The following is a 12,215-nucleotide window of genomic DNA, read 5'->3' on the forward strand; positions in this document are numbered from 1 at the left end:
CAGAACGTGCTAAGTTCAGGTCAGCCGCCGAAGAGTAAAACTGAAAAGTCAACGGTAGTGTAACCTCAGGCGGCTACACGTTTTTGCTACATCCACGCAGAGAGTAGTGAAACATTCTGGCTGTGTGATTTTAACTACAGAGTTCTGCTTTTTAAAAATATTTCTTCCAGCTTACAAAGACTTTTATAACAGACTTTATTTTTAAGAAAGGGAAGCCTTCTTCCTTTAAGCCACATTATCCAGGAACTGTAATATGCATCTCCTCGAATGCATTGCTGCTGCAGCTTCGAAGTACCTTCTGGAGAGGATCCATCTCGTGTTTCTTCGTCTTCCTCACAAAACCAGCACAGTATGTTCCCAGGAGGGAGCGTGTCACTTGCTTGTTTGTTCATCCACTCATCCACTTCTTTGTTCATCTAATTTTTTAGCCCTACACATATTAAGCTTCTCCTCTTCATGCCTTGAGGCTGTAACCACAAATAAAACATAGTCCTTGCCCTCAACGGGGTCATAAAATCCAGCTGAGGAAAGAAAACTATGAATATCGTGTGAGAGACAGGATAATAAAAGTGTATACAAAATACATGGGGCCCAAAATGGGGAGATGAGCAATCTAATTGGGGTGAAAGAATTGATCAAAGGAGATTAAAAAAAAATTTTTTAATGTTAATTTTTAACATTCATTTATTTTTGAGAGACAGAGCATGAGTGGGAGAGGGGCAGAGAGGGAAAGGGGGGGAGACACAGAATCAAAAGCAGGGTTCAGGCTCTGAGCTGATGCGGGGCTTAAATTCACCAACCACGAGATCATGACCTGAGCTGATGTCGGATGTATAACTAACTGAGTCACCCAGGCGCCCCAATCAAAGGAGATTTTTTAACTGTTGGTGAGAATACTGCATGGGCATTTTCCATGCAAGGAAATGCTTTCCCCAGGGGAGGCCCCTAGTATGTGTAAAGATCCAGAAACACAAAATAGTACAGTGTGTTCTGAGAACTGCCCATAGCTCTATACTGATAGAGTGCAGAGAACCCCCACCAGGGACGATGCCGAGACATCAACAAGATGATTTTTAACGTCAGAAGGCATTTCTCTTACAACAAAAATAAATGGCAAGCGTATCCATCTAACACTTAAGAAATATTTTAAAGATTGATCACTTTAAAGAAAATTGCTTATAAAATATATCAAGGTGCTTTCAACAATATAGCCCATGCCAAAAACAAACAAAAGGATACTAGCATATTTTCACACAGGTGAATGTTCTAAATGCTACTGCATGAAATAGATTTTAAAATACTAACCCCTTTTGAAGAAATTATATCTACTATATTTTCATTTAGCATAATGACTTAGACCTAACAGAAAATTACAGCAGCTCTAATAATATCTGGCACATGGTAGGCACTCAATAAATAGATGTTAGTGGAAGGACCACATACAGCTACATTTGGCAAATGAAGAAATGCTTTGTGTACTGACCCTGGGTCTCCAGCTTGTACCTGCTACTGCTCCTTTGAGACAGTCTTTTTCCCTCAGGACCCCGAGAGTTGCATTCTCTTGGTCTCTTTTTGGTCCCTCCTCCTAGCCAACATTTCCTCTATTTCAGAGAGAGAACTGGGGATTCTTGAAAATGTGGTCTCTAGGTGTGGCCAAGAAGGTTCAAAGGATATAGTCATCAAGCTATTGAGCTTGGATGTGCAAACCACAGCAGCAGAGCAGTCAAGGCTGCCATCATCAGCAACTCAAAATGTGCAAATCTAAAGAGGGAAAGCTGGAGCTCCAGGAAGCAGATCACCGTTTACTCTGTGCTCTGATCTCTACTGTTTGGGTGCACATGGTGTAAGGACACTGAAGGAAGTGCAGGAGACAGAAGAGAGTCGTTCATGAACAGTGTTCCTCACAGAAGGCAGTGTAAGGTGGACGTGCAAATTCTCAGGCCAGACCCGGATACCATTTCAAACTACAGAAGTGCCCACGCTTGGATGCTCCTGCCGCTACTTAGCTCGCCACATCTTGGCATGCTGCCCATCCCTCCCTCTCCCTTCCAATCCTCTTTAGAACCCCTTTTCTTGAACTCCTTTCATCCCTTCGTTCAGCAACTACCCCACTCCTTTTGATTCATCAAAATGGGTCACTAAGAAACTGAGCTGGATGGGATTCTGGAGACGACCCAACACAAACCCCTCACTTCACATTTGAAGAATAGAAAAGACATTTGATGGCAGAAAAGCTCTAGCCTCTCCTCAACAACAATGTTTCTGGTGTAGAGACGAACCCCTGTATCCTGACAACCTCCCCCCACCTCCACCAAATTCAGGACCTTTCCCCACATCGGGTGATTACTACTCCTACCAGCTTGGTAGTGGATGATTACGGCTTTAATGTAGGTATCACACACTACATCTAGACTCTGGCCTTCTAGTTACCCTTTCCAACAAATCATCAATTGGTGATAAGTCCTTTTTTCCCATGTTCTGTGCTTTTGTTCCATTTGTCAGCAGCTCAAATACTTTGTGCCAGCCTCACTTGTCCTGCCTTTTTATGAATCAATCTATCTCAATGCCACCACAGGTCTCCTTCCTTCTTCCAGACTCTTAGCACCTCTCATCTGAACTTTATGTACTTTGGGAGCATGTATTTAGTTTCTTGTTTAAGCTCCTGAGTCGGTATTTGACTTACTTGTATCTTTTGTTCTTGCCTAGAAAATGATCATCTTGAGGGTAGAAACCACATTTTATTTGTTTCTCTATGTACCCATCATCTAGGATTATGCTTTACACAGGATAGAAATCTAAGGAATATGTGCACAATGGATAGACTCTGCTAAAAATAAAAATGGATGCTTTAATGAAAAGAGGTTGCAATGAAAAATAAATATTTCTTAGCATGTAGCATTATTAGCATTATTTCAAACATCCTGTAAATCTTGCTATATACCAAGAAGAAAAATGGACCAGGCAAAGGTGTGAAGATTCTTTAGCCCTAACCTGTACTTGTGAGTTAAAGGAAGAGGAAGGAAAATGAGCTTTATTTAGTTTATTGAAATTAGAAGGATATGCCTAACTTGGTAATCCCTGAAGTTCTACTCAGTTCTTAAATTCTAAGTGCTACACCACAAAGGAAACAATCAGCAAAACTAAAAGGAACCCATGGAATGTGAGCAGATATTTGCAAATGGCATATCAGATAAAGAGCTAGTATCCAAAATCTATATAGAACTTTTCCAACTCCATACCAAAAAAGAAATAATCCTGTGAAGAAATGGGCAATAGACATGTCTCCAAAGAAGACTTCCTGATGGCTAACAGACACATGAAAAGATGCTCATCATCACTCATCATCAGAGAAATTCAAGTCAAAACCACAATGAGATACCACCTCACACCTGTCAGAGTGGCTAATATTAACAACTCAGGAAACAAAGGATTTTGGCAAGGATGTGGAGAAAGAAGAACCATTTTGCACTGCTGGTGGGAATGCACACTGGTGCAGCCACTCTAGAAGGCAGTATGGAAAAAAAATTTTAAATAGAACTACCCTAAGACTCAGCAATTGCACTAAGGTATTTATCCAAAGGATACAAAAGTGCTGATTCCAAGAGGCAAATGTACCCCAATGTTTATAGCAACACTATTGAGAATAGCCAAAGTAGAGAAAGAGTCTAAATATCCATTGAATGATGAATTGATAAAGAAGATGTGGTGTGTATGTATGCATGTGTGTGTGTGTGTGTGTGTGTGTGTCTACAATGTAGGTGGAATACAATGAAATATTACTCAGCAATCAAAAAGAATGAAATCTTACCATCTGCAACAATGTGGATGGAACTAGAGTATATTATGCTAAGTGAAATAAGTCATAGAAAGATAAATATCATATAATTTCACTCATATGTGGAATTTAAGAAACAAAATAGATGAACATAGGGGAAGGGAAGCAAAAATAAGATAGAAACAGAGGGAGGTAAACCATGGGAGACTCTTAAATACAGAGGACAAATTGAGGGTTGCAGGAGGCATGTTGAGTAGCAGGAATTGGCTAAATGGGTGATGGGCATTAAAAAGGGCACTTGTTGGGATGAGCACTAGGTGTTATACGTAAGTGATGAATCACTAAATTCTGTTTCTGAAATCATTATGACAGTATATATTGACTAACTTAGATTTAAATTAAATAAATACAAATTTTAAAATAAAATAATAAAATAAAAGTATAAATTTAATACTAATAAGTAGCAGGAACTAAGAAAATGTTACAAAATATAATTGTATATTTTTCTATTTAGAAATTCAGCATCACCTGCTAAAGAGTGGAAAGAAAGCTGTTCTGATTTCTGCTAATAAATTTGAATATCATATTACATAATGGCAAAATGTATAGTTTTAATAAAATAGTTCTGTTCTACCAATAAATTTAGCATCTGTGGTTAAAAGGGAGTCAAAACATAGATCGGCACTGTATTCCAGGGTCATAAATACGAATATGAGGCAGTAATGTGTTCTCAAGGTAGCCTACAAGCTACAAGAGTTTTGAAAGTTACCAAATACAAAATTAACTCCAAAAAATTCTTTTTGTATTCATAAAATATGAGCGTTTCCCATCAGTGGCAGAATATGCTTCAATAGAATCTGTCTCAGAAGGCAAAGCATTTTGGGATTCCAATCTCTACTTTTAAATTAAATATCCAATCTCACATAATGCACATGCCTATGTAAACAATTTATCTGACGAAAATAGTGACAGTTATGTATTCTTGGTCAACTTTACCTTCGCCTTAATGTTTAAAGTAGCATTTTACAGTCTCCTTTCTGCTCTATACAGCAAATATGAATAATCTCTCCAGTTTTCAGGAATGTTATTGAGGATTCTACACACATTTATGGTCCTCATGATAACTATACAATCTTTTATTTATTCTAGTAGGAATATCGGTTTATTTTGCAGATTACAATAAAGGACCTTGAGCTACTATAAAGGTATATGTTTCCTTACTGAATTTAGAGCACTGCTGGGTTCAGAACACTGCCAAGAGAGGCTTGTGGGGATTATATTCTTCTGTCCTCTAACGAAAGTAATAATATGCCTGAATTTGATTAAACCACTTTCAGTTTTAGCAGGATTTATGGTTAATTGACAAAGGTATGCTTGTGAAAACCTCCTTTCAAATAGATACTTTATGTAGTTTGTTTTGACAGAAACTATTTTAAAATGTTCTACTGTAGAATGTGAGAATAGAGTTGGAGAGAATATAGTAATCATAACAAAACACTTTTTGGCTAATTTTGAACATAAAAATAAGTACTTTGGAAAATGTATAACAGAATGAAGAGGCAAACCTAAGTTTCATTGTCTGGTTGGACTGTATGTTAGATATCACAAAGCACAAATTTCACAGTTGAAAATTTTATTACTTCTCTTTTCCTTTGTCATTAAAAAAAACTTTGTGTACTTAATAAACAAATTAAAATCATAACTCTACCATAAAAAATTCTAAGTTAGAATTCTAAGTTTGATAGTTGGAATATGGAATAGATTGACAGCATTCTTCAAAGTGTTTTCCCAGAATCACACTGAAAATCCAAGCAGATCGCCTTATCCTTCAGCCTCTTCCTTGCTGAACCTCGGTCTTGTTCCTGAGAAAATACGGGAGGATATGATCTAAACTATGGTTTTGGTTGGTTTGTTTGTGTGTTTTATGTCAAGACTGGACGTCCAGATGCAAGTATTTTCTGGGAAATTACCTTGGAACTCAGAATGTCTTTCCTTTCCTTAACAATATATAGAAAGTAGAGCCTAAGACATAATTAGTTTAATTCTGTAGTTGAAATATACAATAGGTAAAATAATTTTTACTATTTAGACTGAGAATGAAAGCTACTGCCATTTCAATTTTACATGTGGAACTCTGCATATAAAGCTCCAGAATACCAAATTACGAATTGGCATTTTGAACAAAATCTGTTCATATATTAGAGAATGTTTGCAGTTACATTTTATCCAGTAAAATCAATGTTCTTAAACTTATTTTTTAATTGAATGTAGCTATACATTTGAGCGTATCTATACTCTTTCCTTAATTGGTCCCCTAAGAAGGGAAAGAACTTACCATCTCATCAATTTGCAATTTCTTTGCAAAATGTTTTTATTTCCTTAGGAAGAAATCAAGCCACACAGCACTTAATACATGCTACCCCTCAGACAAATTTCACTTCTATACATGACAATTTTAAACCTTATTCAACTTAAACTTTAGTTATAGATAATCATTTTGAATTGAAACAAAATTGTTCACTGAGTTTAGCTTAAACTAAATTACCTTGGGGTGCCTGGTGGCTCAGCTGGCTAAGCGTCCAACTTGGTTTCAGCTCAGGTTACGATCTTACAATTCAGGAGTTCAAGCCCCACATTGGGCTCCGTGCTGACAGGGTGGAGGTTGCTTAGGATTATCCCTCTCTCCCTCTCCCTCACTCTCTCTCTCTCTCTCTCTCTCTCTCTCTCTCTCTCTCTCTCTCTCTCTCGCTGGCCCTCTGATGCATGCATGTGTGCATACTCTCTCTAAATAAATAAATAAATAAACTTTAAAATAAATTACCTCAACTGGAAACAAATAATATTTTTAATAGCTTAATATCTTGCTCTTAGCTAGAATCACATCTTATCTAAAAAGGTGGCTGGTAAATATCCTACACACCACTGTATATGAAAGTAAAACAAAGGGTTTCTTTCAATTCAACAAACTATCAAGCGTCAGTTACATGTGGGAACATGTATCAATCTAATGGCAGAGTCCACTGAGTTTAAAGGAGCTCTCTCTGCTCCCAGGCAAGCTTCTGTCCCTTGGTAAAGCATGTCTGATGTCTTTATCCACATTATTCAGCTGAAACACCAGCAAAAAGCGGACTCAACATTTTAGTGTGAAATTTCCAGGAAGCATGACAGTAGTGGCATGATGTAGAAGAGATCATTCAGTCTTTGCAGACAGATATGGATTTGAATTCTGGCTCAGCCTCCTATTAGCGGTCTGATTCGGAATCAATTAACCTCTCTAAGCCACAGCGTCTTCATCCATGAAATAATGCCTACCTCTGCGAATGATATTCAGCTACCACACAGTTACTACTAGTTAATAAATAATGGAAGCACTTCCAGGTATTGGTAAATGGCTATTGCCCAAATCCCACCAATCCCCGTATCCCATCCTACACCAGGACCCTCTGGACCTCTCCCAAATTCAGGAAAACAAAGGGTCAAAACCTCACCACCAGAGAGTCTCCTGGGATTCTCCTCCAGTACTGCTCTTCTGAATGGTCAGCACCCTCACTCTAGTGGTTGTGAAACATAAGACAATAAACATAAAATACCTCACACAGTTATTCTTGCCATTTAGTGGGATAACAATGCCTACCATTTAGCAGGGATTTGTGCTCTGTGCTGTAAACCGTTTTATCTATACTCAGTCTCACAATGCCGGCTGGGCTTGCTGTGGCTTATCAAGAAAATCTCTCACTTCATAAGATCATAGAAGCTTTTACTCCCAACTTACCTCTTCCTTTCTTCGATTGCTGACAATTCTGATTTAATGTCTTTAGTATGCATGTATTTAGTAATCTTAAAATGCAGGAAAAGTTGGGGCACCTGGGTGGCTCAGTCAGTTGAGCATTCAACTTTGGCTCAGGTCATGATCTTATGGTTCGTGGGTTCGAGCCCTGCGTTGGGCACTGTGCTGACAGTCCAGAGCCTGGAGCCTCCATCAGATTCTGTGTCTCTCTTTCTCTGCCCCTCCCCTGCTCATGATCTGTCTCTCAAAAATAAATAAAACATTAAGAAAAAAATTTTTTTAAATACAGGAAAAATTAGAGATTTCTAAACTATTTCAAAATGGGTTAGTTGACGGACTTTGAATTTCAAAATGACTTTTTTTTTTTTTTTTACTTTCCTAATGCTTACATCAGTAAAAGTCTGTACAGTGTTTCTTCTCTTCGCATGGTTTATTTGACGAACAATCATGTACACCCAAAATTAAGGAGAAAAAGTAGTGCTTGTAATTTGATTTAACTCTGAAGTGGGAATCTCATTTTAACTTCCTTGTTTCAGGCAAGGAAATGCCCAGTTCTCAGAAGAAATCATAAAATAAATTCCTTTTATCCAACTTTACAGCTAAAGACAATGGCTTTTTCAGAAAAAGCAAAAATGCAAGAGCTGTATAAACCTTTGACTTTGAAATGACCAAGTGGAAAAGCAAAAACAGACGCATTACGAAGATGTTTGTGTATTTCCCTGGTTTGCCGCTGGTCCCTGCAGCAGGGAATGAAAATGTGACTGTACATCCCTATGTATTTCTACTCCAAACTGACCTGTGTACGTTGCATCAGAAGCACTTCTGCTCCTCTCTATTCCTGTTGGCCTGCTAGGGTGCAATTAGCATCAGATACTAGGTAGGGCAGAGAGCAGGTAGCTTGCCAATGAGCTTTACTATTGTACCAGTGGGTATTGCCACTTCTAGCCATTTCTGACAATACGGTTAGGAATTAAATCATGGCATCAGCCGAGTGCTATTTGGCTATAGAAACCTAGTAGGTCATCAGTTTATGCCTCACGCCCTCCAGGCAAGGGGCAGGTGGAACACCGCTGGCCCCTGCTAAGGCCACGAGCTAGAGGCTCTGGCCAGTAGATGAGACTTGACGGGGTTTTGTTTTTTTTTTAATTCATCAGGCCATATGCTGCCAGGCTCTCATGCAAATAGACAAAATTACAAATAATAAAAAAGAACCAACTGTTTTAGTGGTTGGCTGTTTTCAGTCACTATTGCCATCTACGTGAGAGGCCAGTTAATGAAAGAGGAGTCTTGGACTCCCAGTGACATCAACCTAAAGGGATGAGATACTTCAAAATCCAAGCTTCATTCAAGCCATGTTAAACCTCTGCCCTAGGGTACCTCAGTGCCAGTGTCTATTTGGCGGAAAAGCCGGGGAGCCTGGCCTTCCAGCTGGCCGAGAGGCTGGGCACGCTTTTCTAATGCTCCCTGCAGCTGAAAGCCATTGTCCACTCATGTGAGAAGAGAGAAAAAGGTTAAGTTCCATTTAGGTTGGGTTGAGTTGGGGCTCACGAGTGGATCATATTCAGACGCACTGAGAATAAGCAGCTTTTGAAATAAGAAAGATTAGTCGATACAGTTTTCTGTTTTAAAATTACAAGAAAATTAGCATTTATAAAAGCTGGTTGGAAATCCCGAACTTTTTAGTATCAGAGACAGCAAGAAAATCTCTCCAAGTAGATTTAAACTCTTCCCCTGAAACATTGTATTTAAAATTAAAATGCTGCTAAACTTTTGTATAATTTCTGCTATATCTATATTCATAATTATTACCAAGTTTCCAGTCGGTACAAATGGAAGATTTCACACCCTTGATAGCATTCACACATCTATTTCCCATTTTAAGGCAATAAACTCCCAAAAAATGAAGTAGACTGACTCTGAATTCATGTCTATATGTGTGTATTTAAAATGATTTCATTTTAGAAACATGCTAATGTTCAGTTGCACCTCTACCAGGTCACTTTGAAGCCATAATTTATACCTTTTTAAAGATAATTCAAAACAGTTGTACGGAATTACTATGCAGTGTGCTGCAATTCAAGAATTATCAAAATGAGAGCATCGTGGAAATGCACACCCATGTATGTGTGGTAGCAGGCGAAGTTTGGGATGGGAGTCTCTTGTTCAGCTCTTGTTCCACAACAAGGATATACTGACGGGAGCTTTGTCCACAGCGGCTGCTGCACAGAAAAGGTCTTGCAGGCAAGAAAATGCAAATTCTTGTCCTTCCTTTTTCCCTACCATGTCACCAAAACCGGTGTTCCTTAGTATGTCACTGGCTTTGTTTTTAGCTCCTGGCTCATTTGTAATCTGAGGGGTGCTTACAAAATACACAGAGCCTTAACGTTATTGTCAGCAATGGTTCGAGATCTACTGAGGGGGCAGATCATAACCACAGGCTGCAAATGTTTGTCTCCAACAAACTGTCATAAATACATTTTACCAAAACCTGACAACTTTTCAATGATGAAAACAAGTTGGCTCATAGATTAAATTAACATTGTTAGGAAAACTATTCCACATTGTATATAAACAAGAAGAGTAGTGAAAGATAAGGCTCCCTTTAGCTATTCAAAAGAGAGCGATTATAGAGTCCTGCCCACAGGAAAAACAGACTCCAATTTCACGGATATTCACAATCCTGTATTCCAAATCAATCTGAATGTTTTTTTTAATTTGAATGGAGTTACTTCCCCATAATCTCTTACAAAGACAGGTCTACCTTTGCCACAAATTTAAAGCTCAGAAAACAGCACCAGATTGACCCTTAACTTGAACATAAGTTAAAGCAAAGAGTAATTCAGCCAGTTCATGAAGGATAAATGACAAGATTTTCTACCATTTTCCCAATTTTATGGGAAATTACGTAAATGAGCTATGGAAGAACAGGCGATGTTCTAAAAATTGGTAACAAGTTAGAAGATGTGGTACTTTCCACAATGAATTTTAAAATTTACAAATTCACATTTAATGGTGATAAACTCATGTCCCTAACAGGCAAATTTATTTACATGATGCAAAAATGTACCTGGAAATTACAAGGTACTCAAGTATGACAGCTAGCCCCAAATTTTAGGAATAAAATGGCTAATTAAACTTAGCGGTTAAAACACAAACAAACAAAAAAACAAGGACATAAACAATTTACTGATGAAGGGGAGATTGGGTGGCTCAGTCAGGCGACTGGCTCTTTGGTCTTGGTTCAGGTCATGATCTCAGAGTTCATGTGTTCAAGCCCCACATCAGGCTTTGCACTGACAGTGCACTCTCCCTCCCTCTCTTTGCCCCTTCCCTTTAGCTCTGTCTCTCCCAAAATAAATTAACTTAAAAAAAAGAAAGAAAGAAAGAAAACAACTTACTGATGAAAATCCCACTTTTGATTAGCTCAAGTGATAAGGCCATAAATAAATAAAATGCACGTGGTATGTGTGTATGAAGGAAAGCATTTAATCCTATCCTTTAGTGATTCTTTTATAAATGATAGATTCAATCACATCTTTATCCCACTGAACTCCAAGTGAAGCTGCTTTAAAGAATAAAGAGGCCGTACTCTGGGGAGCTGAATTCACGCACTCATTCATTCATTCATTCATTCAACAAATATTTGTTAGATTCCCCCATATGTGCCCGGCACTCAGTTTTTCTAAGCACTAGGCCTCCATTTGTGATCGAGACAGTCTCGAGCCCCATGGAGAGGCAAATTCTAAAGAGGAAAATAAACAAATAAACAAGATCATTAGAGGCTGTGGTAAAAGCTATAAAGAAAATGAATAGGTTATAGAATCCAGAATAACTGGCTGAGAAGAGCCATTTCAAATCGCTGAAGATGATTCTGTCCCTGGTGTGAAAAGTGCAATATCATTTGCTTATGACATAGTCAGAGACACACAAAATCAGAGAGCCAATTCTTCCCAGAGCTAAACAGGGCCTGAGAGAGTGTTCAATGTTACTCCCTCGTTGTACACAATAAAACCAGGGTTGAAGTGGGTGAATCGGCTTACACAATGTCCCCTAACTTTAGCTGAACAATGAGCTTTCGCTGTTTCAGAGTGAAGGGAAAAGTTTTGTGGGATATATTTACTAATTTTTCCATGTTGATGGGACATCCATCTAAGTGGCATAACGAAATCCGATTATCAACCAAATTACAATGGGAAGAAAATACATAAATAATAATCTTCATCTAATTAGATTACTTCATAACTCTTATATGGCACGTGGACCTGAATATTAAATATTAAGTGTCCATTTTTATCCCTTCATAATAATGGGTTTTTTTCCCTTTCAGAATGACCTAAAACAACTCTATTCCTTGAATACAAGATACGTAGGTAGTTACATAGAAAACATTAGCAACAAAAAGCTCTCCTGAACTGTGTAAGAAAGACCGTCGTCATCATCATCTATAAGGGGTAGGCCAGATCTTAAAGCCTATTTAGGAAATCATCATCATCACCATCATCGTCATCTCAATCTTCATGTATTTTCACTAGGACACCTATCCCCTCACAAACATCTATCAGAGTCATTGGGTTTTTAACATGGTGCCAAGATCCAGGGCAGAAAAAGAGACATGTTCTTTATGCTCCAGCCGCTTGTAGTGTAAATGTTCTC

General features: G+C 38.2%; 1 long non-coding RNA gene across 1 annotated transcript in view; it reads right to left on the minus strand.

Moving 5' to 3' along the window:
* Positions 1–5,391: 5,391 nt before the first annotated feature.
* LOC115286455 overlaps positions 5,392–12,215 on the minus strand; it is a 20,813-nt gene continuing 13,989 nt past the window's right edge. Inside the window, exon 3 of the long non-coding RNA XR_003906071.1 lies at positions 5,392–5,637. This is a non-coding gene — a long non-coding RNA (uncharacterized LOC115286455). The remainder of the gene's footprint in view (positions 5,638–12,215) is intronic.

This window comes from Suricata suricatta, chromosome 3 (assembly GCF_006229205.1).
Source record: "Suricata suricatta isolate VVHF042 chromosome 3, meerkat_22Aug2017_6uvM2_HiC, whole genome shotgun sequence".
NCBI lineage: Eukaryota > Metazoa > Chordata > Mammalia > Carnivora > Herpestidae > Suricata > Suricata suricatta.